General features: G+C 54.7%; 49 non-coding genes across 49 annotated transcripts; all 49 read right to left on the reverse strand.

Moving 5' to 3' along the window:
• Positions 1 to 2,585: 2,585 nt before the first annotated feature.
• Trnah-gug (transfer RNA histidin (anticodon GUG)) lies at positions 2,586 to 2,657 on the reverse strand. Its single transcript has one exon. It is a non-coding gene; the product is annotated as a tRNA-His (tRNA).
• Positions 2,658 to 3,044: 387 nt separating this feature from the next.
• Trnae-cuc (transfer RNA glutamic acid (anticodon CUC)) lies at positions 3,045 to 3,116 on the reverse strand. Its single transcript has one exon. It is a non-coding gene; the product is annotated as a tRNA-Glu (tRNA).
• A 259-nt stretch (positions 3,117 to 3,375) lies between these two features.
• Trnal-cag (transfer RNA leucine (anticodon CAG)) lies at positions 3,376 to 3,457 on the reverse strand. The gene has a single exon. It is a non-coding gene; the product is annotated as a tRNA-Leu (tRNA).
• A 78-nt stretch (positions 3,458 to 3,535) lies between these two features.
• On the reverse strand, positions 3,536 to 3,617 carry Trnal-aag (transfer RNA leucine (anticodon AAG)). Its single transcript has one exon. It is a non-coding gene; the product is annotated as a tRNA-Leu (tRNA).
• A 277-nt stretch (positions 3,618 to 3,894) lies between these two features.
• Trnah-gug (transfer RNA histidin (anticodon GUG)) lies at positions 3,895 to 3,966 on the reverse strand. Its single transcript has one exon. It is a non-coding gene; the product is annotated as a tRNA-His (tRNA).
• Positions 3,967 to 4,340: 374 nt separating this feature from the next.
• On the reverse strand, positions 4,341 to 4,412 carry Trnae-cuc (transfer RNA glutamic acid (anticodon CUC)). Its single transcript has one exon. It is a non-coding gene; the product is annotated as a tRNA-Glu (tRNA).
• Positions 4,413 to 4,671: 259 nt separating this feature from the next.
• Positions 4,672 to 4,753, reverse strand: Trnal-cag (transfer RNA leucine (anticodon CAG)). Its single transcript has one exon. It is a non-coding gene; the product is annotated as a tRNA-Leu (tRNA).
• Positions 4,754 to 4,831: 78 nt separating this feature from the next.
• On the reverse strand, positions 4,832 to 4,913 carry Trnal-aag (transfer RNA leucine (anticodon AAG)). The gene has a single exon. It is a non-coding gene; the product is annotated as a tRNA-Leu (tRNA).
• Positions 4,914 to 5,190: 277 nt separating this feature from the next.
• Positions 5,191 to 5,262, reverse strand: Trnah-gug (transfer RNA histidin (anticodon GUG)). The gene has a single exon. It is a non-coding gene; the product is annotated as a tRNA-His (tRNA).
• Positions 5,263 to 5,649: 387 nt separating this feature from the next.
• Trnae-cuc (transfer RNA glutamic acid (anticodon CUC)) lies at positions 5,650 to 5,721 on the reverse strand. Its single transcript has one exon. It is a non-coding gene; the product is annotated as a tRNA-Glu (tRNA).
• A 259-nt stretch (positions 5,722 to 5,980) lies between these two features.
• On the reverse strand, positions 5,981 to 6,062 carry Trnal-cag (transfer RNA leucine (anticodon CAG)). Its single transcript has one exon. It is a non-coding gene; the product is annotated as a tRNA-Leu (tRNA).
• Positions 6,063 to 6,140: 78 nt separating this feature from the next.
• Positions 6,141 to 6,222, reverse strand: Trnal-aag (transfer RNA leucine (anticodon AAG)). Its single transcript has one exon. It is a non-coding gene; the product is annotated as a tRNA-Leu (tRNA).
• A 277-nt stretch (positions 6,223 to 6,499) lies between these two features.
• Positions 6,500 to 6,571, reverse strand: Trnah-gug (transfer RNA histidin (anticodon GUG)). Its single transcript has one exon. It is a non-coding gene; the product is annotated as a tRNA-His (tRNA).
• Positions 6,572 to 6,958: 387 nt separating this feature from the next.
• Positions 6,959 to 7,030, reverse strand: Trnae-cuc (transfer RNA glutamic acid (anticodon CUC)). The gene has a single exon. It is a non-coding gene; the product is annotated as a tRNA-Glu (tRNA).
• A 259-nt stretch (positions 7,031 to 7,289) lies between these two features.
• Positions 7,290 to 7,371, reverse strand: Trnal-cag (transfer RNA leucine (anticodon CAG)). Its single transcript has one exon. It is a non-coding gene; the product is annotated as a tRNA-Leu (tRNA).
• A 78-nt stretch (positions 7,372 to 7,449) lies between these two features.
• Positions 7,450 to 7,531, reverse strand: Trnal-aag (transfer RNA leucine (anticodon AAG)). Its single transcript has one exon. It is a non-coding gene; the product is annotated as a tRNA-Leu (tRNA).
• Positions 7,532 to 7,808: 277 nt separating this feature from the next.
• Trnah-gug (transfer RNA histidin (anticodon GUG)) lies at positions 7,809 to 7,880 on the reverse strand. Its single transcript has one exon. It is a non-coding gene; the product is annotated as a tRNA-His (tRNA).
• A 387-nt stretch (positions 7,881 to 8,267) lies between these two features.
• On the reverse strand, positions 8,268 to 8,339 carry Trnae-cuc (transfer RNA glutamic acid (anticodon CUC)). Its single transcript has one exon. It is a non-coding gene; the product is annotated as a tRNA-Glu (tRNA).
• A 259-nt stretch (positions 8,340 to 8,598) lies between these two features.
• Trnal-cag (transfer RNA leucine (anticodon CAG)) lies at positions 8,599 to 8,680 on the reverse strand. Its single transcript has one exon. It is a non-coding gene; the product is annotated as a tRNA-Leu (tRNA).
• A 78-nt stretch (positions 8,681 to 8,758) lies between these two features.
• Positions 8,759 to 8,840, reverse strand: Trnal-aag (transfer RNA leucine (anticodon AAG)). Its single transcript has one exon. It is a non-coding gene; the product is annotated as a tRNA-Leu (tRNA).
• Positions 8,841 to 9,117: 277 nt separating this feature from the next.
• Trnah-gug (transfer RNA histidin (anticodon GUG)) lies at positions 9,118 to 9,189 on the reverse strand. The gene has a single exon. It is a non-coding gene; the product is annotated as a tRNA-His (tRNA).
• A 387-nt stretch (positions 9,190 to 9,576) lies between these two features.
• Trnae-cuc (transfer RNA glutamic acid (anticodon CUC)) lies at positions 9,577 to 9,648 on the reverse strand. The gene has a single exon. It is a non-coding gene; the product is annotated as a tRNA-Glu (tRNA).
• A 259-nt stretch (positions 9,649 to 9,907) lies between these two features.
• Trnal-aag (transfer RNA leucine (anticodon AAG)) lies at positions 9,908 to 9,989 on the reverse strand. Its single transcript has one exon. It is a non-coding gene; the product is annotated as a tRNA-Leu (tRNA).
• A 277-nt stretch (positions 9,990 to 10,266) lies between these two features.
• Positions 10,267 to 10,338, reverse strand: Trnah-gug (transfer RNA histidin (anticodon GUG)). The gene has a single exon. It is a non-coding gene; the product is annotated as a tRNA-His (tRNA).
• Positions 10,339 to 10,725: 387 nt separating this feature from the next.
• Positions 10,726 to 10,797, reverse strand: Trnae-cuc (transfer RNA glutamic acid (anticodon CUC)). Its single transcript has one exon. It is a non-coding gene; the product is annotated as a tRNA-Glu (tRNA).
• Positions 10,798 to 11,056: 259 nt separating this feature from the next.
• Positions 11,057 to 11,138, reverse strand: Trnal-cag (transfer RNA leucine (anticodon CAG)). Its single transcript has one exon. It is a non-coding gene; the product is annotated as a tRNA-Leu (tRNA).
• Positions 11,139 to 11,216: 78 nt separating this feature from the next.
• Positions 11,217 to 11,298, reverse strand: Trnal-aag (transfer RNA leucine (anticodon AAG)). Its single transcript has one exon. It is a non-coding gene; the product is annotated as a tRNA-Leu (tRNA).
• A 277-nt stretch (positions 11,299 to 11,575) lies between these two features.
• Positions 11,576 to 11,647, reverse strand: Trnah-gug (transfer RNA histidin (anticodon GUG)). Its single transcript has one exon. It is a non-coding gene; the product is annotated as a tRNA-His (tRNA).
• A 387-nt stretch (positions 11,648 to 12,034) lies between these two features.
• Positions 12,035 to 12,106, reverse strand: Trnae-cuc (transfer RNA glutamic acid (anticodon CUC)). The gene has a single exon. It is a non-coding gene; the product is annotated as a tRNA-Glu (tRNA).
• Positions 12,107 to 12,365: 259 nt separating this feature from the next.
• Trnal-aag (transfer RNA leucine (anticodon AAG)) lies at positions 12,366 to 12,447 on the reverse strand. Its single transcript has one exon. It is a non-coding gene; the product is annotated as a tRNA-Leu (tRNA).
• A 277-nt stretch (positions 12,448 to 12,724) lies between these two features.
• Positions 12,725 to 12,796, reverse strand: Trnah-gug (transfer RNA histidin (anticodon GUG)). Its single transcript has one exon. It is a non-coding gene; the product is annotated as a tRNA-His (tRNA).
• A 387-nt stretch (positions 12,797 to 13,183) lies between these two features.
• Trnae-cuc (transfer RNA glutamic acid (anticodon CUC)) lies at positions 13,184 to 13,255 on the reverse strand. The gene has a single exon. It is a non-coding gene; the product is annotated as a tRNA-Glu (tRNA).
• Positions 13,256 to 13,514: 259 nt separating this feature from the next.
• Positions 13,515 to 13,596, reverse strand: Trnal-cag (transfer RNA leucine (anticodon CAG)). The gene has a single exon. It is a non-coding gene; the product is annotated as a tRNA-Leu (tRNA).
• Positions 13,597 to 13,674: 78 nt separating this feature from the next.
• Positions 13,675 to 13,756, reverse strand: Trnal-aag (transfer RNA leucine (anticodon AAG)). Its single transcript has one exon. It is a non-coding gene; the product is annotated as a tRNA-Leu (tRNA).
• A 277-nt stretch (positions 13,757 to 14,033) lies between these two features.
• Trnah-gug (transfer RNA histidin (anticodon GUG)) lies at positions 14,034 to 14,105 on the reverse strand. Its single transcript has one exon. It is a non-coding gene; the product is annotated as a tRNA-His (tRNA).
• A 387-nt stretch (positions 14,106 to 14,492) lies between these two features.
• Positions 14,493 to 14,564, reverse strand: Trnae-cuc (transfer RNA glutamic acid (anticodon CUC)). The gene has a single exon. It is a non-coding gene; the product is annotated as a tRNA-Glu (tRNA).
• Positions 14,565 to 14,823: 259 nt separating this feature from the next.
• On the reverse strand, positions 14,824 to 14,905 carry Trnal-cag (transfer RNA leucine (anticodon CAG)). Its single transcript has one exon. It is a non-coding gene; the product is annotated as a tRNA-Leu (tRNA).
• A 78-nt stretch (positions 14,906 to 14,983) lies between these two features.
• On the reverse strand, positions 14,984 to 15,065 carry Trnal-aag (transfer RNA leucine (anticodon AAG)). The gene has a single exon. It is a non-coding gene; the product is annotated as a tRNA-Leu (tRNA).
• Positions 15,066 to 15,342: 277 nt separating this feature from the next.
• Positions 15,343 to 15,414, reverse strand: Trnah-gug (transfer RNA histidin (anticodon GUG)). The gene has a single exon. It is a non-coding gene; the product is annotated as a tRNA-His (tRNA).
• Positions 15,415 to 15,801: 387 nt separating this feature from the next.
• Trnae-cuc (transfer RNA glutamic acid (anticodon CUC)) lies at positions 15,802 to 15,873 on the reverse strand. Its single transcript has one exon. It is a non-coding gene; the product is annotated as a tRNA-Glu (tRNA).
• A 259-nt stretch (positions 15,874 to 16,132) lies between these two features.
• On the reverse strand, positions 16,133 to 16,214 carry Trnal-aag (transfer RNA leucine (anticodon AAG)). Its single transcript has one exon. It is a non-coding gene; the product is annotated as a tRNA-Leu (tRNA).
• Positions 16,215 to 16,491: 277 nt separating this feature from the next.
• Trnah-gug (transfer RNA histidin (anticodon GUG)) lies at positions 16,492 to 16,563 on the reverse strand. The gene has a single exon. It is a non-coding gene; the product is annotated as a tRNA-His (tRNA).
• A 387-nt stretch (positions 16,564 to 16,950) lies between these two features.
• Trnae-cuc (transfer RNA glutamic acid (anticodon CUC)) lies at positions 16,951 to 17,022 on the reverse strand. Its single transcript has one exon. It is a non-coding gene; the product is annotated as a tRNA-Glu (tRNA).
• A 259-nt stretch (positions 17,023 to 17,281) lies between these two features.
• On the reverse strand, positions 17,282 to 17,363 carry Trnal-aag (transfer RNA leucine (anticodon AAG)). Its single transcript has one exon. It is a non-coding gene; the product is annotated as a tRNA-Leu (tRNA).
• A 277-nt stretch (positions 17,364 to 17,640) lies between these two features.
• Trnah-gug (transfer RNA histidin (anticodon GUG)) lies at positions 17,641 to 17,712 on the reverse strand. The gene has a single exon. It is a non-coding gene; the product is annotated as a tRNA-His (tRNA).
• Positions 17,713 to 18,099: 387 nt separating this feature from the next.
• Trnae-cuc (transfer RNA glutamic acid (anticodon CUC)) lies at positions 18,100 to 18,171 on the reverse strand. The gene has a single exon. It is a non-coding gene; the product is annotated as a tRNA-Glu (tRNA).
• Positions 18,172 to 18,430: 259 nt separating this feature from the next.
• Positions 18,431 to 18,512, reverse strand: Trnal-cag (transfer RNA leucine (anticodon CAG)). The gene has a single exon. It is a non-coding gene; the product is annotated as a tRNA-Leu (tRNA).
• Positions 18,513 to 18,590: 78 nt separating this feature from the next.
• Positions 18,591 to 18,672, reverse strand: Trnal-aag (transfer RNA leucine (anticodon AAG)). Its single transcript has one exon. It is a non-coding gene; the product is annotated as a tRNA-Leu (tRNA).
• A 277-nt stretch (positions 18,673 to 18,949) lies between these two features.
• On the reverse strand, positions 18,950 to 19,021 carry Trnah-gug (transfer RNA histidin (anticodon GUG)). Its single transcript has one exon. It is a non-coding gene; the product is annotated as a tRNA-His (tRNA).
• Positions 19,022 to 19,287: the final 266 nt, after the last annotated feature.

Genomic DNA, 19,287 nt, shown 5'->3' on the forward strand with positions numbered 1-19,287 from the left:
AATTGCATGCTCATGTGCTGCTAAAACAATGCAAGAAAGTGGCAAGCACAGTAAAATATGTCTGCAACGGATGTCACACATCAGACGCGCGAAAAAAAAAAGTATACGCACCACAAAAGCGGCACACGCACCGGTAAGACAGCACATGGTATTGAGATTAACGGGGTAAACACACAAAAACCACGTGTCAGGCCCCATTGACAACAAAACTACACAAGTATGTGAAAAATAAATGCGCACATCTGGAAAAGCAACCGTGTATCCGTAACGATCCAAGTGAGCGGCAAGAACGACTAAAATGTGCCGCCGACGAGCGGCTGGCACCCAACACATTGAAAAATACCAAACACATTTAAAATACACAACAAATAAAAACAGACAACGACGGGTGCAGTGGCACTGCCAAAATTACACTCGCGTGCGAAAATACAGGTTAAAACGCGCAACAGACCGGTGTCACACAAAATAGACAAGAATACGCCACAAAAAACAACGTTAAACTTAGGCAACGGCGGATGCAATCACGCTGCCAAGCAAAGAGCAAAGTCACGCTACGTACCGGCTCCAGTGCCGTCGTCCACCTCCACGTCCGCCGCCCAGTCACACTTATCACCGGAAAACACGGGGGGCTGAACCACCTCCGTGTCCATACTAACAGCGGCACCGGAAGGAGCCGCCGTGGCAGGTCCAGCGCCGACGGCAGAAACAGATCCAGAATCCTGCGAGTGCGGCCGGATTCGACGGCAATGTGAGTCGTCCGATTTACGTTTAGCTGCCAAGTGTGCAGGCGACACGCCCTGAACAACGTCCATCGCCATACCGCTTGCCACCACAGGCTCCGTTTTAGTAAGGAGAACCTTTAGCTGTCGAACTTTCTCGTCCCGCTTGGATTCCGCGGAACTCACGAACGCCTCGGGCTGACTGCAAGCAGCAGGCCGCTGCCGACGGCGATCGGAAGCCGGCGCCTGCCGCGAGTCAACAACCGCGCGCTGCGAGGCCCGTTGCAATTTCTTTTGTTTAGAGGTGGACTTGTACGGTGGAACACAAGTCACCACCGGGGACGGCGTCCGTGCCTTACGGAAGGAAACACCTGAAATACTCGCGCTGCGAAAGCGGGTAACGTTTTCAGCCCTCTCAGTAGGCCTTTCCCGACGCGGTTTGGGTTCCGCGGGGGCGTCAAGACGCTCCTCACGGTCGACAGCAACGGTGGCAGAAGCGGACACATTCTCATTCATAACAGAGGGAGCAGCCTCTGGAACGGGTTCCGATACGGACAGCGTTACAGCTGCCGGTACAGGGTCAGACACAATCGGTAGCTCAATTCTATCAACAGCCTGCGTATCAGGCACGGGGGCCGCTACATCGACAGGCAACGCCGGGGAGCTATCAGCAACAGGAACGGAAGGTGTAACGTGCATTGCCACAACGTCGGTCGCAATCGCAGGTGCAGACACACGACTCCCACGTGCGGGGGAGGCGCCAAGCGCGACCGACGCCCACGTCACCTCATCCTGACCGTCTGTCCTTGGTAATTGCACTGGGCGACTACGTTTCGGACAGTCCTGTCGAAAATGTCCGGTGCCATTGCAAAAAGAACAGGTTGCCGGTTGACCGCTATAAGTAATAAAGGCCCGATGGCCAGCAACAACAACAAAAGACGGTATATGCTGTCGGACAATCATGCGGACACTGCGAACACCGTTCTCAACGTCGTAATGATAAGCTGACGACCATTTCTCTTTTACGACCGAAAGCACTGTACCATACGGAAGTAAACTACGAGAAATAGTTTCATTACGGACTTCGAATGGCAGGTTAAACACGCGAACAGTGCGTATACCATAACCCACGTTCGATAGCACAACATCACTAATTGTACCGTCAAGGTGCTTAATTTTACGTACACCACCATTTACATTGACGAGAGAATCACACATATCTGAGGATGACAGTTTAAGAAATAACGAGTTAAGGAACGCGTCTAGTTGAACACCAAGAACTACACTTTTCGGCAATTGAAGTTCGTTTCTAATCCATTCGTGAATCTCAAAAGCCGTAGGGCGACGGACGGATCTATCAAACGCGCACTGAATATTGTTCTCACGATTCTCTGAACGATCGAGATCCATAGTACTCACAGGAATAACAAACACTGAAGAAATAGCGCCGCGAAGCACACGCCGCCGACCGCGATCCGCACGTAAACACCGCCCGACACGCCGCAGCGAGCGCGCGATGTGTTCGGGCCCACGGCTCCGAAGAGACTGGTGCCTTAAACCAGCGCCTTAGACCGCTCGGCCTCGCTACCTGCGACAGTGTTGTTCGCTTTTGTAGAAACAGTGCACGACGCAGCTTCCTGTTCTGCTGCGACTGGCTGCCCATCCATTGCACCTCAAACGACTGCCCTATTCGAACAGAGATTGACTACACAGGCAGCTGCCCGCTCTTTCGTGCGGCGGCATTGCGTGTTGATAACTGGCACCTGCAGCCCGCGGAACATGAGCGAAAAATCAAGAGGGCACAGTGTTTTCAAACAGTGGGTCACTATCGTCATTGCAGCGACAGCGAGGCAAAACTTTAAAAAGTGCCGTGACCAGGATTCGAACCTGGGTTATTGCGGCCACAACGCAATGTCCTAACCACTAGACGATCACGGCCACGGAGGCACCGCCGAAAGCAGTTCTCGCGTGTGCAAGTGGCGATGCACAGCAAAGCTCAGCCACTGTGTCTCGCCACTGTGTCTCGCCACAGCTGTGTCAGACGCGTTCTTCATTACATGTATACTGGCAAACGAACGTGCCCGCGCTATTAGGACACTAAGCACAGGGGTTAGCTGCATTCACCACCCGTGGCAATGTCTTGCAGTCCTCCAAGTCTGTTGACCACAGGTATGTGCCTCGATAGGAGGTGGGCAGACGTCGCATCTCTCTCGCCGTCACTTGTGGCCGCCAGTCATACTTTACGTGGTTTTCTGCAAGCGTCAGCGTAGCGTCAGTCGAGCTAAGTCGGGCCAAGTCGCATGAGAGGAGCAACAAAATAGGCATTTCCGGTGCCGGGAATCGAACCCGGGCCTCCTGGGTGAGAGCCAGGTATCCTAGCCACTAGACCACACCGGATTAAGACACGAGTGCTCCTCCGGCGAACACGCTATTGAAAGACGTCTGTAAAAATCTACGCTTCCACTTTGTAGAACGGCATGCTCGGGACACATTTCATGAACACGAACGCAAGGCATCATTACTCCAAACTGCTCCTCTGAATGCTGTCGTTGCACCACGCACTGTGCTACGACAATTTAAGAAAGAGGCGCTCACGGCTTGCTGCGCTGTTTCCTTCGCGGGTAACCAGTGCTGCTGCTTTCGAGACAGAAAACGTTGGCAGCGGTGGGATTCGAACCCACGCCTCCGAAGAGACTGGTGCCTGAAACCAGCGCCTTAGACCGCTCGGCCACGCTACCTACGCGGCACGGCGGTCACAGGAGCTGCGTTGTAGCGCAAGAGAAAACACCGCAATGGCACAAAAAACGAGAAAAAATTGGCAGCGGTGGGATTCGAACCCACGCCTCCGAAGAGAGTGGTGCCTTAAACCAGCGCCTTAGACCGCTCGGCCACGCTACCTGCGACAGTGTTGTTCGCTTTTGTAGAAACAGTGCACGACGCAGCTTCCTGTTCTGCTGCGACTGGCTGCCCATCCATTGCACCTCAAACGACTGCCCTATTCGAACAGAGATTGACTACACAGGCAGCTGCCCGCTCTTTCGTGCGGCGGCATTGCGTGTTGATAACTGGCACCTGCAGCCCGCGGAACATGAGCGAAAAATCAAGAGGGCACAGTGTTTTCAAACAGTGGGTCACTATCGTCATTGCAGCGACAGCGAGGCAAAACTTTAAAAAGTGCCGTGACCAGGATTCGAACCTGGGTTATTGCGGCCACAACGCAATGTCCTAACCACTAGACGATCACGGCCACGGAGGCACCGCCGAAAGCAGTTCTCGCGTGTGCAAGTGGCGATGCACAGCAAAGCTCAGCCACTGTGTCTCGCCACAGCAGTGTCAGACGCGTTCTTCATTACATGTATACTGGCAAACGAACGTGCCCGCGCTATTAGGACACTAAGCACAGGGGTTAGCTGCATTCACCACCCGTGGCAATGTCTTGCAGTCCTCCAAGTCTGTTGACCACAGGTATGTGCCTCGATAGGAGGTGGGCAGACGTCGCATCTCTCTCGCCGTCACTTGTGGCCGCCAGTCATACTTTACGTGGTTTTCTGCAAGCGTCAGCGTAGCGTCAGTCGAGCTAAGTCGGGCCAAGTCGCATGAGAGGAGCAACAAAATAGGCATTTCCGGTGCCGGGAATCGAACCCGGGCCTCCTGGGTGAGAGCCAGGTATCCTAGCCACTAGACCACACCGGATTAAGACACGAGTGCTCCTCCGGCGAACACGCTATTGAAAGACGTCTGTAAAAATCTACGCTTCCACTTTGTAGAACGGCATGCTCGGGACACATTTCATGAACACGAACGCAAGGCATCATTACTCCAAACTGCTCCTCTGAATGCTGTCGTTGCACCACGCACTGTGCTACGACAATTTAAGAAAGAGGCGCTCACGGCTTGCTGCGCTGTTTCCTTCGCGGGTAACCAGTGCTGCTGCTTTCGAGACAGAAAACGTTGGCAGCGGTGGGATTCGAACCCACGCCTCCGAAGAGACTGGTGCCTGAAACCAGCGCCTTAGACCGCTCGGCCACGCTACCTACGCGGCACGGCGGTCACAGGAGCTGCGTTGTAGCGCAAGAGAAAACACCGCAATGGCACAAAAAACGAGAAAAAATTGGCAGCGGTGGGATTCGAACCCACGCCTCCGAAGAGAGTGGTGCCTTAAACCAGCGCCTTAGACCGCTCGGCCACGCTACCTGCGACAGTGTTGTTCGCTTTTGTAGAAACAGTGCACGACGCAGCTTCCTGTTCTGCTGCGACTGGCTGCCCATCCATTGCACCTCAAACGACTGCCCTATTCGAACAGAGATTGACTACACAGGCAGCTGCCCGCTCTTTCGTGCGGCGGCATTGCGTGTTGATAACTGGCACCTGCAGCCCGCGGAACATGAGCGAAAAATCAAGAGGGCACAGTGTTTTCAAACAGTGGGTCACTATCGTCATTGCAGCGACAGCGAGGCAAAACTTTAAAAAGTGCCGTGACCAGGATTCGAACCTGGGTTATTGCGGCCACAACGCAATGTCCTAACCACTAGACGATCACGGCCACGGAGGCACCGCCGAAAGCAGTTCTCGCGTGTGCAAGTGGCGATGCACAGCAAAGCTCAGCCACTGTGTCTCGCCACTGTGTCTCGCCACAGCTGTGTCAGACGCGTTCTTCATTACATGTATACTGGCAAACGAACGTGCCCGCGCTATTAGGACACTAAGCACAGGGGTTAGCTGCATTCACCACCCGTGGCAATGTCTTGCAGTCCTCCAAGTCTGTTGACCACAGGTATGTGCCTCGATAGGAGGTGGGCAGACGTCGCATCTCTCTCGCCGTCACTTGTGGCCGCCAGTCATACTTTACGTGGTTTTCTGCAAGCGTCAGCGTAGCGTCAGTCGAGCTAAGTCGGGCCAAGTCGCATGAGAGGAGCAACAAAATAGGCATTTCCGGTGCCGGGAATCGAACCCGGGCCTCCTGGGTGAGAGCCAGGTATCCTAGCCACTAGACCACACCGGATTAAGACACGAGTGCTCCTCCGGCGAACACGCTATTGAAAGACGTCTGTAAAAATCTACGCTTCCACTTTGTAGAACGGCATGCTCGGGACACATTTCATGAACACGAACGCAAGGCATCATTACTCCAAACTGCTCCTCTGAATGCTGTCGTTGCACCACGCACTGTGCTACGACAATTTAAGAAAGAGGCGCTCACGGCTTGCTGCGCTGTTTCCTTCGCGGGTAACCAGTGCTGCTGCTTTCGAGACAGAAAACGTTGGCAGCGGTGGGATTCGAACCCACGCCTCCGAAGAGACTGGTGCCTGAAACCAGCGCCTTAGACCGCTCGGCCACGCTACCTACGCGGCACGGCGGTCACAGGAGCTGCGTTGTAGCGCAAGAGAAAACACCGCAATGGCACAAAAAACGAGAAAAAATTGGCAGCGGTGGGATTCGAACCCACGCCTCCGAAGAGAGTGGTGCCTTAAACCAGCGCCTTAGACCGCTCGGCCACGCTACCTGCGACAGTGTTGTTCGCTTTTGTAGAAACAGTGCACGACGCAGCTTCCTGTTCTGCTGCGACTGGCTGCCCATCCATTGCACCTCAAACGACTGCCCTATTCGAACAGAGATTGACTACACAGGCAGCTGCCCGCTCTTTCGTGCGGCGGCATTGCGTGTTGATAACTGGCACCTGCAGCCCGCGGAACATGAGCGAAAAATCAAGAGGGCACAGTGTTTTCAAACAGTGGGTCACTATCGTCATTGCAGCGACAGCGAGGCAAAACTTTAAAAAGTGCCGTGACCAGGATTCGAACCTGGGTTATTGCGGCCACAACGCAATGTCCTAACCACTAGACGATCACGGCCACGGAGGCACCGCCGAAAGCAGTTCTCGCGTGTGCAAGTGGCGATGCACAGCAAAGCTCAGCCACTGTGTCTCGCCACTGTGTCTCGCCACAGCTGTGTCAGACGCGTTCTTCATTACATGTATACTGGCAAACGAACGTGCCCGCGCTATTAGGACACTAAGCACAGGGGTTAGCTGCATTCACCACCCGTGGCAATGTCTTGCAGTCCTCCAAGTCTGTTGACCACAGGTATGTGCCTCGATAGGAGGTGGGCAGACGTCGCATCTCTCTCGCCGTCACTTGTGGCCGCCAGTCATACTTTACGTGGTTTTCTGCAAGCGTCAGCGTAGCGTCAGTCGAGCTAAGTCGGGCCAAGTCGCATGAGAGGAGCAACAAAATAGGCATTTCCGGTGCCGGGAATCGAACCCGGGCCTCCTGGGTGAGAGCCAGGTATCCTAGCCACTAGACCACACCGGATTAAGACACGAGTGCTCCTCCGGCGAACACGCTATTGAAAGACGTCTGTAAAAATCTACGCTTCCACTTTGTAGAACGGCATGCTCGGGACACATTTCATGAACACGAACGCAAGGCATCATTACTCCAAACTGCTCCTCTGAATGCTGTCGTTGCACCACGCACTGTGCTACGACAATTTAAGAAAGAGGCGCTCACGGCTTGCTGCGCTGTTTCCTTCGCGGGTAACCAGTGCTGCTGCTTTCGAGACAGAAAACGTTGGCAGCGGTGGGATTCGAACCCACGCCTCCGAAGAGACTGGTGCCTGAAACCAGCGCCTTAGACCGCTCGGCCACGCTACCTACGCGGCACGGCGGTCACAGGAGCTGCGTTGTAGCGCAAGAGAAAACACCGCAATGGCACAAAAAACGAGAAAAAATTGGCAGCGGTGGGATTCGAACCCACGCCTCCGAAGAGAGTGGTGCCTTAAACCAGCGCCTTAGACCGCTCGGCCACGCTACCTGCGACAGTGTTGTTCGCTTTTGTAGAAACAGTGCACGACGCAGCTTCCTGTTCTGCTGCGACTGGCTGCCCATCCATTGCACCTCAAACGACTGCCCTATTCGAACAGAGATTGACTACACAGGCAGCTGCCCGCTCTTTCGTGCGGCGGCATTGCGTGTTGATAACTGGCACCTGCAGCCCGCGGAACATGAGCGAAAAATCAAGAGGGCACAGTGTTTTCAAACAGTGGGTCACTATCGTCATTGCAGCGACAGCGAGGCAAAACTTTAAAAAGTGCCGTGACCAGGATTCGAACCTGGGTTATTGCGGCCACAACGCAATGTCCTAACCACTAGACGATCACGGCCACGGAGGCACCGCCGAAAGCAGTTCTCGCGTGTGCAAGTGGCGATGCACAGCAAAGCTCAGCCACTGTGTCTCGCCACTGTGTCTCGCCACAGCTGTGTCAGACGCGTTCTTCATTACATGTATACTGGCAAACGAACGTGCCCGCGCTATTAGGACACTAAGCACAGGGGTTAGCTGCATTCACCACCCGTGGCAATGTCTTGCAGTCCTCCAAGTCTGTTGACCACAGGTATGTGCCTCAATAGGAGGTGGGCAGACGTCGCATCTCTCTCGCCGTCACTTGTGGCCGCCAGTCATACTTTACGTGGTTTTCTGCAAGCGTCAGCGTAGCGTCAGTCGAGCTAAGTCGGGCCAAGTCGCATGAGAGGAGCAACAAAATAGGCATTTCCGGTGCCGGGAATCGAACCCGGGCCTCCTGGGTGAGAGCCAGGTATCCTAGCCACTAGACCACACCGGATTAAGACACGAGTGCTCCTCCGGCGAACACGCTATTGAAAGACGTCTGTAAAAATCTACGCTTCCACTTTGTAGAACGGCATGCTCGGGACACATTTCATGAACACGAACGCAAGGCATCATTACTCCAAACTGCTCCTCTGAATGCTGTCGTTGCACCACGCACTGTGCTACGACAATTTAAGAAAGAGGCGCTCACGGCTTGCTGCGCTGTTTCCTTCGCGGGTAACCAGTGCTGCTGCTTTCGAGACAGAAAACGTTGGCAGCGGTGGGATTCGAACCCACGCCTCCGAAGAGACTGGTGCCTGAAACCAGCGCCTTAGACCGCTCGGCCACGCTACCTACGCGGCACGGCGGTCACAGGAGCTGCGTTGTAGCGCAAGAGAAAACACCGCAATGGCACAAAAAACGAGAAAAAATTGGCAGCGGTGGGATTCGAACCCACGCCTCCGAAGAGAGTGGTGCCTTAAACCAGCGCCTTAGACCGCTCGGCCACGCTACCTGCGACAGTGTTGTTCGCTTTTGTAGAAACAGTGCACGACGCAGCTTCCTGTTCTGCTGCGACTGGCTGCCCATCCATTGCACCTCAAACGACTGCCCTATTCGAACAGAGATTGACTACACAGGCAGCTGCCCGCTCTTTCGTGCGGCGGCATTGCGTGTTGATAACTGGCACCTGCAGCCCGCGGAACATGAGCGAAAAATCAAGAGGGCACAGTGTTTTCAAACAGTGGGTCACTATCGTCATTGCAGCGACAGCGAGGCAAAACTTTAAAAAGTGCCGTGACCAGGATTCGAACCTGGGTTATTGCGGCCACAACGCAATGTCCTAACCACTAGACGATCACGGCCACGGAGGCACCGCCGAAAGCAGTTCTCGCGTGTGCAAGTGGCGATGCACAGCAAAGCTCAGCCACTGTGTCTCGCCACTGTGTCTCGCCACAGCTGTGTCAGACGCGTTCTTCATTACATGTATACTGGCAAACGAACGTGCCCGCGCTATTAGGACACTAAGCACAGGGGTTAGCTGCATTCACCACCCGTGGCAATGTCTTGCAGTCCTCCAAGTCTGTTGACCACAGGTATGTGCCTCGATAGGAGGTGGGCAGACGTCGCATCTCTCTCGCCGTCACTTGTGGCCGCCAGTCATACTTTACGTGGTTTTCTGCAAGCGTCAGCGTAGCGTCAGTCGAGCTAAGTCGGGCCAAGTCGCATGAGAGGAGCAACAAAATAGGCATTTCCGGTGCCGGGAATCGAACCCGGGCCTCCTGGGTGAGAGCCAGGTATCCTAGCCACTAGACCACACCGGATTAAGACACGAGTGCTCCTCCGGCGAACACGCTATTGAAAGACGTCTGTAAAAATCTACGCTTCCACTTTGTAGAACGGCATGCTCGGGACACATTTCATGAACACGAACGCAAGGCATCATTACTCCAAACTGCTCCTCTGAATGCTGTCGTTGCACCACGCACTGTGCTACGACAATTTAAGAAAGAGGCGCTCACGGCTTGCTGCGCTGTTTCCTTCGCGGGTAACCAGTGCTGCTGCTTTCGAGACAGAAAACGTTGGCAGCGGTGGGATTCGAACCCACGCCTCCGAAGAGAGTGGTGCCTTAAACCAGCGCCTTAGACCGCTCGGCCACGCTACCTGCGACAGTGTTGTTCGCTTTTGTAGAAACAGTGCACGACGCAGCTTCCTGTTCTGCTGCGACTGGCTGCCCATCCATTGCACCTCAAACGACTGCCCTATTCGAACAGAGATTGACTACACAGGCAGCTGCCCGCTCTTTCGTGCGGCGGCATTGCGTGTTGATAACTGGCACCTGCAGCCCGCGGAACATGAGCGAAAAATCAAGAGGGCACAGTGTTTTCAAACAGTGGGTCACTATCGTCATTGCAGCGACAGCGAGGCAAAACTTTAAAAAGTGCCGTGACCAGGATTCGAACCTGGGTTATTGCGGCCACAACGCAATGTCCTAACCACTAGACGATCACGGCCACGGAGGCACCGCCGAAAGCAGTTCTCGCGTGTGCAAGTGGCGATGCACAGCAAAGCTCAGCCACTGTGTCTCGCCACTGTGTCTCGCCACAGCTGTGTCAGACGCGTTCTTCATTACATGTATACTGGCAAACGAACGTGCCCGCGCTATTAGGACACTAAGCACAGGGGTTAGCTGCATTCACCACCCGTGGCAATGTCTTGCAGTCCTCCAAGTCTGTTGACCACAGGTATGTGCCTCGATAGGAGGTGGGCAGACGTCGCATCTCTCTCGCCGTCACTTGTGGCCGCCAGTCATACTTTACGTGGTTTTCTGCAAGCGTCAGCGTAGCGTCAGTCGAGCTAAGTCGGGCCAAGTCGCATGAGAGGAGCAACAAAATAGGCATTTCCGGTGCCGGGAATCGAACCCGGGCCTCCTGGGTGAGAGCCAGGTATCCTAGCCACTAGACCACACCGGATTAAGACACGAGTGCTCCTCCGGCGAACACGCTATTGAAAGACGTCTGTAAAAATCTACGCTTCCACTTTGTAGAACGGCATGCTCGGGACACATTTCATGAACACGAACGCAAGGCATCATTACTCCAAACTGCTCCTCTGAATGCTGTCGTTGCACCACGCACTGTGCTACGACAATTTAAGAAAGAGGCGCTCACGGCTTGCTGCGCTGTTTCCTTCGCGGGTAACCAGTGCTGCTGCTTTCGAGACAGAAAACGTTGGCAGCGGTGGGATTCGAACCCACGCCTCCGAAGAGACTGGTGCCTGAAACCAGCGCCTTAGACCGCTCGGCCACGCTACCTACGCGGCACGGCGGTCACAGGAGCTGCGTTGTAGCGCAAGAGAAAACACCGCAATGGCACAAAAAACGAGAAAAAATTGGCAGCGGTGGGATTCGAACCCACGCCTCCGAAGAGAGTGGTGCCTTAAACCAGCGCCTTAGACCGCTCGGCCACGCTACCTGCGACAGTGTTGTTCGCTTTTGTAGAAACAGTGCACGACGCAGCTTCCTGTTCTGCTGCGACTGGCTGCCCATCCATTGCACCTCAAACGACTGCCCTATTCGAACAGAGATTGACTACACAGGCAGCTGCCCGCTCTTTCGTGCGGCGGCATTGCGTGTTGATAACTGGCACCTGCAGCCCGCGGAACATGAGCGAAAAATCAAGAGGGCACAGTGTTTTCAAACAGTGGGTCACTATCGTCATTGCAGCGACAGCGAGGCAAAACTTTAAAAAGTGCCGTGACCAGGATTCGAACCTGGGTTATTGCGGCCACAACGCAATGTCCTAACCACTAGACGATCACGGCCACGGAGGCACCGCCGAAAGCAGTTCTCGCGTGTGCAAGTGGCGATGCACAGCAAAGCTCAGCCACTGTGTCTCGCCACTGTGTCTCGCCACAGCTGTGTCAGACGCGTTCTTCATTACATGTATACTGGCAAACGAACGTGCCCGCGCTATTAGGACACTAAGCACAGGGGTTAGCTGCATTCACCACCCGTGGCAATGTCTTGCAGTCCTCCAAGTCTGTTGACCACAGGTATGTGCCTCGATAGGAGGTGGGCAGACGTCGCATCTCTCTCGCCGTCACTTGTGGCCGCCAGTCATACTTTACGTGGTTTTCTGCAAGCGTCAGCGTAGCGTCAGTCGAGCTAAGTCGGGCCAAGTCGCATGAGAGGAGCAACAAAATAGGCATTTCCGGTGCCGGGAATCGAACCCGGGCCTCCTGGGTGAGAGCCAGGTATCCTAGCCACTAGACCACACCGGATTAAGACACGAGTGCTCCTCCGGCGAACACGCTATTGAAAGACGTCTGTAAAAATCTACGCTTCCACTTTGTAGAACGGCATGCTCGGGACACATTTCATGAACACGAACGCAAGGCATCATTACTCCAAACTGCTCCTCTGAATGCTGTCGTTGCACCACGCACTGTGCTACGACAATTTAAGAAAGAGGCGCTCACGGCTTGCTGCGCTGTTTCCTTCGCGGGTAACCAGTGCTGCTGCTTTCGAGACAGAAAACGTTGGCAGCGGTGGGATTCGAACCCACGCCTCCGAAGAGACTGGTGCCTTAAACCAGCGCCTTAGACCGCTCGGCCACGCTACCTGCGACAGTGTTGTTCGCTTTTGTAGAAACAGTGCACGACGCAGCTTCCTGTTCTGCTGCGACTGGCTGCCCATCCATTGCACCTCAAACGACTGCCCTATTCGAACAGAGATTGACTACACAGGCAGCTGCCCGCTCTTTCGTGCGGCGGCATTGCGTGTTGATAACTGGCACCTGCAGCCCGCGGAACATGAGCGAAAAATCAAGAGGGCACAGTGTTTTCAAACAGTGGGTCACTATCGTCATTGCAGCGACAGCGAGGCAAAACTTTAAAAAGTGCCGTGACCAGGATTCGAACCTGGGTTATTGCGGCCACAACGCAATGTCCTAACCACTAGACGATCACGGCCACGGAGGCACCGCCGAAAGCAGTTCTCGCGTGTGCAAGTGGCGATGCACAGCAAAGCTCAGCCACTGTGTCTCGCCACTGTGTCTCGCCACAGCTGTGTCAGACGCGTTCTTCATTACATGTATACTGGCAAACGAACGTGCCCGCGCTATTAGGACACTAAGCACAGGGGTTAGCTGCATTCACCACCCGTGGCAATGTCTTGCAGTCCTCCAAGTCTGTTGACCACAGGTATGTGCCTCGATAGGAGGTGGGCAGACGTCGCATCTCTCTCGCCGTCACTTGTGGCCGCCAGTCATACTTTACGTGGTTTTCTGCAAGCGTCAGCGTAGCGTCAGTCGAGCTAAGTCGGGCCAAGTCGCATGAGAGGAGCAACAAAATAGGCATTTCCGGTGCCGGGAATCGAACCCGGGCCTCCTGGGTGAGAGCCAGGTATCCTAGCCACTAGACCACACCGGATTAAGACACGAGTGCTCCTCCGGCGAACACGCTATTGAAAGACGTCTGTAAAAATCTACGCTTCCACTTTGTAGAACGGCATGCTCGGGACACATTTCATGAACACGAACGCAAGGCATCATTACTCCAAACTGCTCCTCTGAATGCTGTCGTTGCACCACGCACTGTGCTACGACAATTTAAGAAAGAGGCGCTCACGGCTTGCTGCGCTGTTTCCTTCGCGGGTAACCAGTGCTGCTGCTTTCGAGACAGAAAACGTTGGCAGCGGTGGGATTCGAACCCACGCCTCCGAAGAGACTGGTGCCTGAAACCAGCGCCTTAGACCGCTCGGCCACGCTACCTACGCGGCACGGCGGTCACAGGAGCTGCGTTGTAGCGCAAGAGAAAACACCGCAATGGCACAAAAAACGAGAAAAAATTGGCAGCGGTGGGATTCGAACCCACGCCTCCGAAGAGAGTGGTGCCTTAAACCAGCGCCTTAGACCGCTCGGCCACGCTACCTGCGACAGTGTTGTTCGCTTTTGTAGAAACAGTGCACGACGCAGCTTCCTGTTCTGCTGCGACTGGCTGCCCATCCATTGCACCTCAAACGACTGCCCTATTCGAACAGAGATTGACTACACAGGCAGCTGCCCGCTCTTTCGTGCGGCGGCATTGCGTGTTGATAACTGGCACCTGCAGCCCGCGGAACATGAGCGAAAAATCAAGAGGGCACAGTGTTTTCAAACAGTGGGTCACTATCGTCATTGCAGCGACAGCGAGGCAAAACTTTAAAAAGTGCCGTGACCAGGATTCGAACCTGGGTTATTGCGGCCACAACGCAATGTCCTAACCACTAGACGATCACGGCCACGGAGGCACCGCCGAAAGCAGTTCTCGCGTGTGCAAGTGGCGATGCACAGCAAAGCTCAGCCACTGTGTCTCGCCACTGTGTCTCGCCACAGCTGTGTCAGACGCGTTCTTCATTACATGTATACTGGCAAACGAACGTGCCCGCGCTATTAGGACACTAAGCACAGGGGTTAGCTGCATTCACCACCCGTGGCAATGTCTTGCAGTCCTCCAAGTCTGTTGACCACAGGTATGTGCCTCGATAGGAGGTGGGCAGACGTCGCATCTCTCTCGCCGTCACTTGTGGCCGCCAGTCATACTTTACGTGGTTTTCTGCAAGCGTCAGCGTAGCGTCAGTCGAGCTAAGTCGGGCCAAGTCGCATGAGAGGAGCAACAAAATAGGCATTTCCGGTGCCGGGAATCGAACCCGGGCCTCCTGGGTGAGAGCCAGGTATCCTAGCCACTAGACCACACCGGATTAAGACACGAGTGCTCCTCCGGCGAACACGCTATTGAAAGACGTCTGTAAAAATCTACGCTTCCACTTTGTAGAACGGCATGCTCGGGACACATTTCATGAACACGAACGCAAGGCATCGTTACTCCAAACTGCTCCTCTGAATGCTGTCGTTGCACCACGCACTGTGCTACGACAATTTAAGAAAGAGGCGCTCACGGCTTGCTGCGCTGTTTCCTTCGCGGGTAACCAGTGCTGCTGCTTTCGAGACAGAAAACGTTGGCAGCGGTGGGATTCGAACCCACGCCTCCGAAGAGACTGGTGCCTGAAACCAGCGCCTTAGACCGCTCGGCCACGCTACCTACGCGGCACGGCGGTCACAGGAGCTGCGTTGTAGCGCAAGAGAAAACACCGCAATGGCACAAAAAACGAGAAAAAATTGGCAGCGGTGGGATTCGAACCCACGCCTCCGAAGAGAGTGGTGCCTTAAACCAGCGCCTTAGACCGCTCGGCCACGCTACCTGCGACAGTGTTGTTCGCTTTTGTAGAAACAGTGCACGACGCAGCTTCCTGTTCTGCTGCGACTGGCTGCCCATCCATTGCACCTCAAACGACTGCCCTATTCGAACAGAGATTGACTACACAGGCAGCTGCCCGCTCTTTCGTGCGGCGGCATTGCGTGTTGATAACTGGCACCTGCAGCCCGCGGAACATGAGCGAAAAATCAAGAGGGCACAGTGTTTTCAAACAGTGGGTCACTATCGTCATTGCAGCGACAGCGAGGCAAAACTTTAAAAAGTGCCGTGACCAGGATTCGAACCTGGGTTATTGCGGCCACAACGCAATGTCCTAACCACTAGACGATCACGGCCACGGAGGCACCGCCGAAAGCAGTTCTCGCGTGTGCAAGTGGCGATGCACAGCAAAGCTCAGCCACTGTGTCTCGCCACTGTGTCTCGCCACAGCTGTGTCAGACGCGTTCTTCATTACATGTATACTGGCAAACGAACGTGCCCGCGCTATTAGGACACTAAGCACAGGGGTTAGCTGCATTCACCACCCGTGGCAATGTCTTGCAGTCCTCCAAGTCTGTTGACCACAGGTATGTGCCTCGATAGGAGGTGGGCAGACGTCGCATCTCTCTCGCCGTCACTTGTGGCCGCCAGTCATACTTTACGTGGTTTTCTGCAAGCGTCAGCGTAGCGTCAGTCGAGCTAAGTCGGGCCAAGTCGCATGAGAGGAGCAACAAAATAGGCATTTCCAGTGCCGGGAATCGAACCCGGGCCTCCTGGGTGAGAGCCAGGTATCCTAGCCACTAGACCACACCGGATTAAGACACGAGTGCTCCTCCGGCGAACACGCTATTGAAAGACGTCTGTAAAAATCTACGCTTCCACTTTGTAGAACGGCATGCTCGGGACACATTTCATGAACACGAACGCAAGGCATCATTACTCCAAACTGCTCCTCTGAATGCTGTCGTTGCACCACGCACTGTGCTACGACAATTTAAGAAAGAGGCGCTCACGGCTTGCTGCGCTGTTTCCTTCGCGGGTAACCAGTGCTGCTGCTTTCGAGACAGAAAACGTTGGCAGCGGTGGGATTCGAACCCACGCCTCCGAAGAGACTGGTGCCTTAAACCAGCGCCTTAGACCGCTCGGCCACGCTACCTGCGACAGTGTTGTTCGCTTTTGTAGAAACAGTGCACGACGCAGCTTCCTGTTCTGCTGCGACTGGCTGCCCATCCATTGCACCTCAAACGACTGCCCTATTCGAACAGAGATTGACTACACAGGCAGCTGCCCGCTCTTTCGTGCGGCGGCATTGCGTGTTGATAACTGGCACCTGCAGCCCGCGGAACATGAGCGAAAAATCAAGAGGGCACAGTGTTTTCAAACAGTGGGTCACTATCGTCATTGCAGCGACAGCGAGGCAAAACTTTAAAAAGTGCCGTGACCAGGATTCGAACCTGGGTTATTGCGGCCACAACGCAATGTCCTAACCACTAGACGATCACGGCCACGGAGGCACCGCCGAAAGCAGTTCTCGCGTGTGCAAGTGGCGATGCACAGCAAAGCTCAGCCACTGTGTCTCGCCACTGTGTCTCGCCACAGCTGTGTCAGACGCGTTCTTCATTACATGTATACTGGCAAACGAACGTGCCCGCGCTATTAGGACACTAAGCACAGGGGTTAGCTGCATTCACCACCCGTGGCAATGTCTTGCAGTCCTCCAAGTCTGTTGACCACAGGTATGTGCCTCGATAGGAGGTGGGCAGACGTCGCATCTCTCTCGCCGTCACTTGTGGCCGCCAGTCATACTTTACGTGGTTTTCTGCAAGCGTCAGCGTAGCGTCAGTCGAGCTAAGTCGGGCCAAGTCGCATGAGAGGAGCAACAAAATAGGCATTTCCAGTGCCGGGAATCGAACCCGGGCCTCCTGGGTGAGAGCCAGGTATCCTAGCCACTAGACCACACCGGATTAAGACACGAGTGCTCCTCCGGCGAACACGCTATTGAAAGACGTCTGTAAAAATCTACGCTTCCACTTTGTAGAACGGCATGCTCGGGACACATTTCATGAACACGAACGCAAGGCATCATTACTCCAAACTGCTCCTCTGAATGCTGTCGTTGCACCACGCACTGTGCTACGACAATTTAAGAAAGAGGCGCTCACGGCTTGCTGCGCTGTTTCCTTCGCGGGTAACCAGTGCTGCTGCTTTCGAGACAGAAAACGTTGGCAGCGGTGGGATTCGAACCCACGCCTCCGAAGAGACTGGTGCCTTAAACCAGCGCCTTAGACCGCTCGGCCACGCTACCTGCGACAGTGTTGTTCGCTTTTGTAGAAACAGTGCACGACGCAGCTTCCTGTTCTGCTGCGACTGGCTGCCCATCCATTGCACCTCAAACGACTGCCCTATTCGAACAGAGATTGACTACACAGGCAGCTGCCCGCTCTTTCGTGCGGCGGCATTGCGTGTTGATAACTGGCACCTGCAGCCCGCGGAACATGAGCGAAAAATCAAGAGGGCACAGTGTTTTCAAACAGTGGGTCACTATCGTCATTGCAGCGACAGCGAGGCAAAACTTTAAAAAGTGCCGTGACCAGGATTCGAACCTGGGTTATTGCGGCCACAACGCAATGTCCTAACCACTAGACGATCACGGCCACGGAGGCACCGCCGAAAGCAGTTCTCGCGTGTGCAAGTGGCGATGCACAGCAAAGCTCAGCCACTGTGTCTCGCCACTGTGTCTCGCCACAGCTGTGTCAGACGCGTTCTTCATTACATGTATACTGGCAAACGAACGTGCCCGCGCTATTAGGACACTAAGCACAGGGGTTAGCTGCATTCACCACCCGTGGCAATGTCTTGCAGTCCTCCAAGTCTGTTGACCACAGGTATGTGCCTCGATAGGAGGTGGGCAGACGTCGCATCTCTCTCGCCGTCACTTGTGGCCGCCAGTCATACTTTACGTGGTTTTCTGCAAGCGTCAGCGTAGCGTCAGTCGAGCTAAGTCGGGCCAAGTCGCATGAGAGGAGCAACAAAATAGGCATTTCCGGTGCCGGGAATCGAACCCGGGCCTCCTGGGTGAGAGCCAGGTATCCTAGCCACTAGACCACACCGGATTAAGACACGAGTGCTCCTCCGGCGAACACGCTATTGAAAGACGTCTGTAAAAATCTACGCTTCCACTTTGTAGAACGGCATGCTCGGGACACATTTCATGAACACGAACGCAAGGCATCATTACTCCAAACTGCTCCTCTGAATGCTGTCGTTGCACCACGCACTGTGCTACGACAATTTAAGAAAGAGGCGCTCACGGCTTGCTGCGCTGTTTCCTTCGCGGGTAACCAGTGCTGCTGCTTTCGAGACAGAAAACGTTGGCAGCGGTGGGATTCGAACCCACGCCTCCGAAGAGACTGGTGCCTGAAACCAGCGCCTTAGACCGCTCGGCCACGCTACCTACGCGGCACGGCGGTCACAGGAGCTGCGTTGTAGCGCAAGAGAAAACACCGCAATGGCACAAAAAACGAGAAAAAATTGGCAGCGGTGGGATTCGAACCCACGCCTCCGAAGAGAGTGGTGCCTTAAACCAGCGCCTTAGACCGCTCGGCCACGCTACCTGCGACAGTGTTGTTCGCTTTTGTAGAAACAGTGCACGACGCAGCTTCCTGTTCTGCTGCGACTGGCTGCCCATCCATTGCACCTCAAACGACTGCCCTATTCGAACAGAGATTGACTACACAGGCAGCTGCCCGCTCTTTCGTGCGGCGGCATTGCGTGTTGATAACTGGCACCTGCAGCCCGCGGAACATGAGCGAAAAATCAAGAGGGCACAGTGTTTTCAAACAGTGGGTCACTATCGTCATTGCAGCGACAGCGAGGCAAAACTTTAAAAAGTGCCGTGACCAGGATTCGAACATGGGTTATTGCGGCCACAACGCAATGTCCTAACCACTAGACGATCACGGCCACGGAGGCACCGCCGAAAGCAGTTCTCGCGTGTGCAAGTGGCGATGCACAGCAAAGCTCAGCCACTGTGTCTCGCCACTGTGTCTCGCCACAGCTGTGTCAGACGCGTTCTTCATTACATGTATACTGGCAAACGAACGTGCCCGCGCTATTAGGACACTAAGCACAGGGGTTAGCTGCATTCACCACCCGTGGCAATGTCTTGCAGTCCTCCAAGTCTGTTGACCACAGGTATGTGCCTCGATAGGAGGTGGGCAGACGTCGCA

Source organism: Schistocerca gregaria, chromosome 1 (genome assembly GCF_023897955.1).
Source record: "Schistocerca gregaria isolate iqSchGreg1 chromosome 1, iqSchGreg1.2, whole genome shotgun sequence".
Taxonomy (NCBI): domain Eukaryota; kingdom Metazoa; phylum Arthropoda; class Insecta; order Orthoptera; family Acrididae; genus Schistocerca; species Schistocerca gregaria.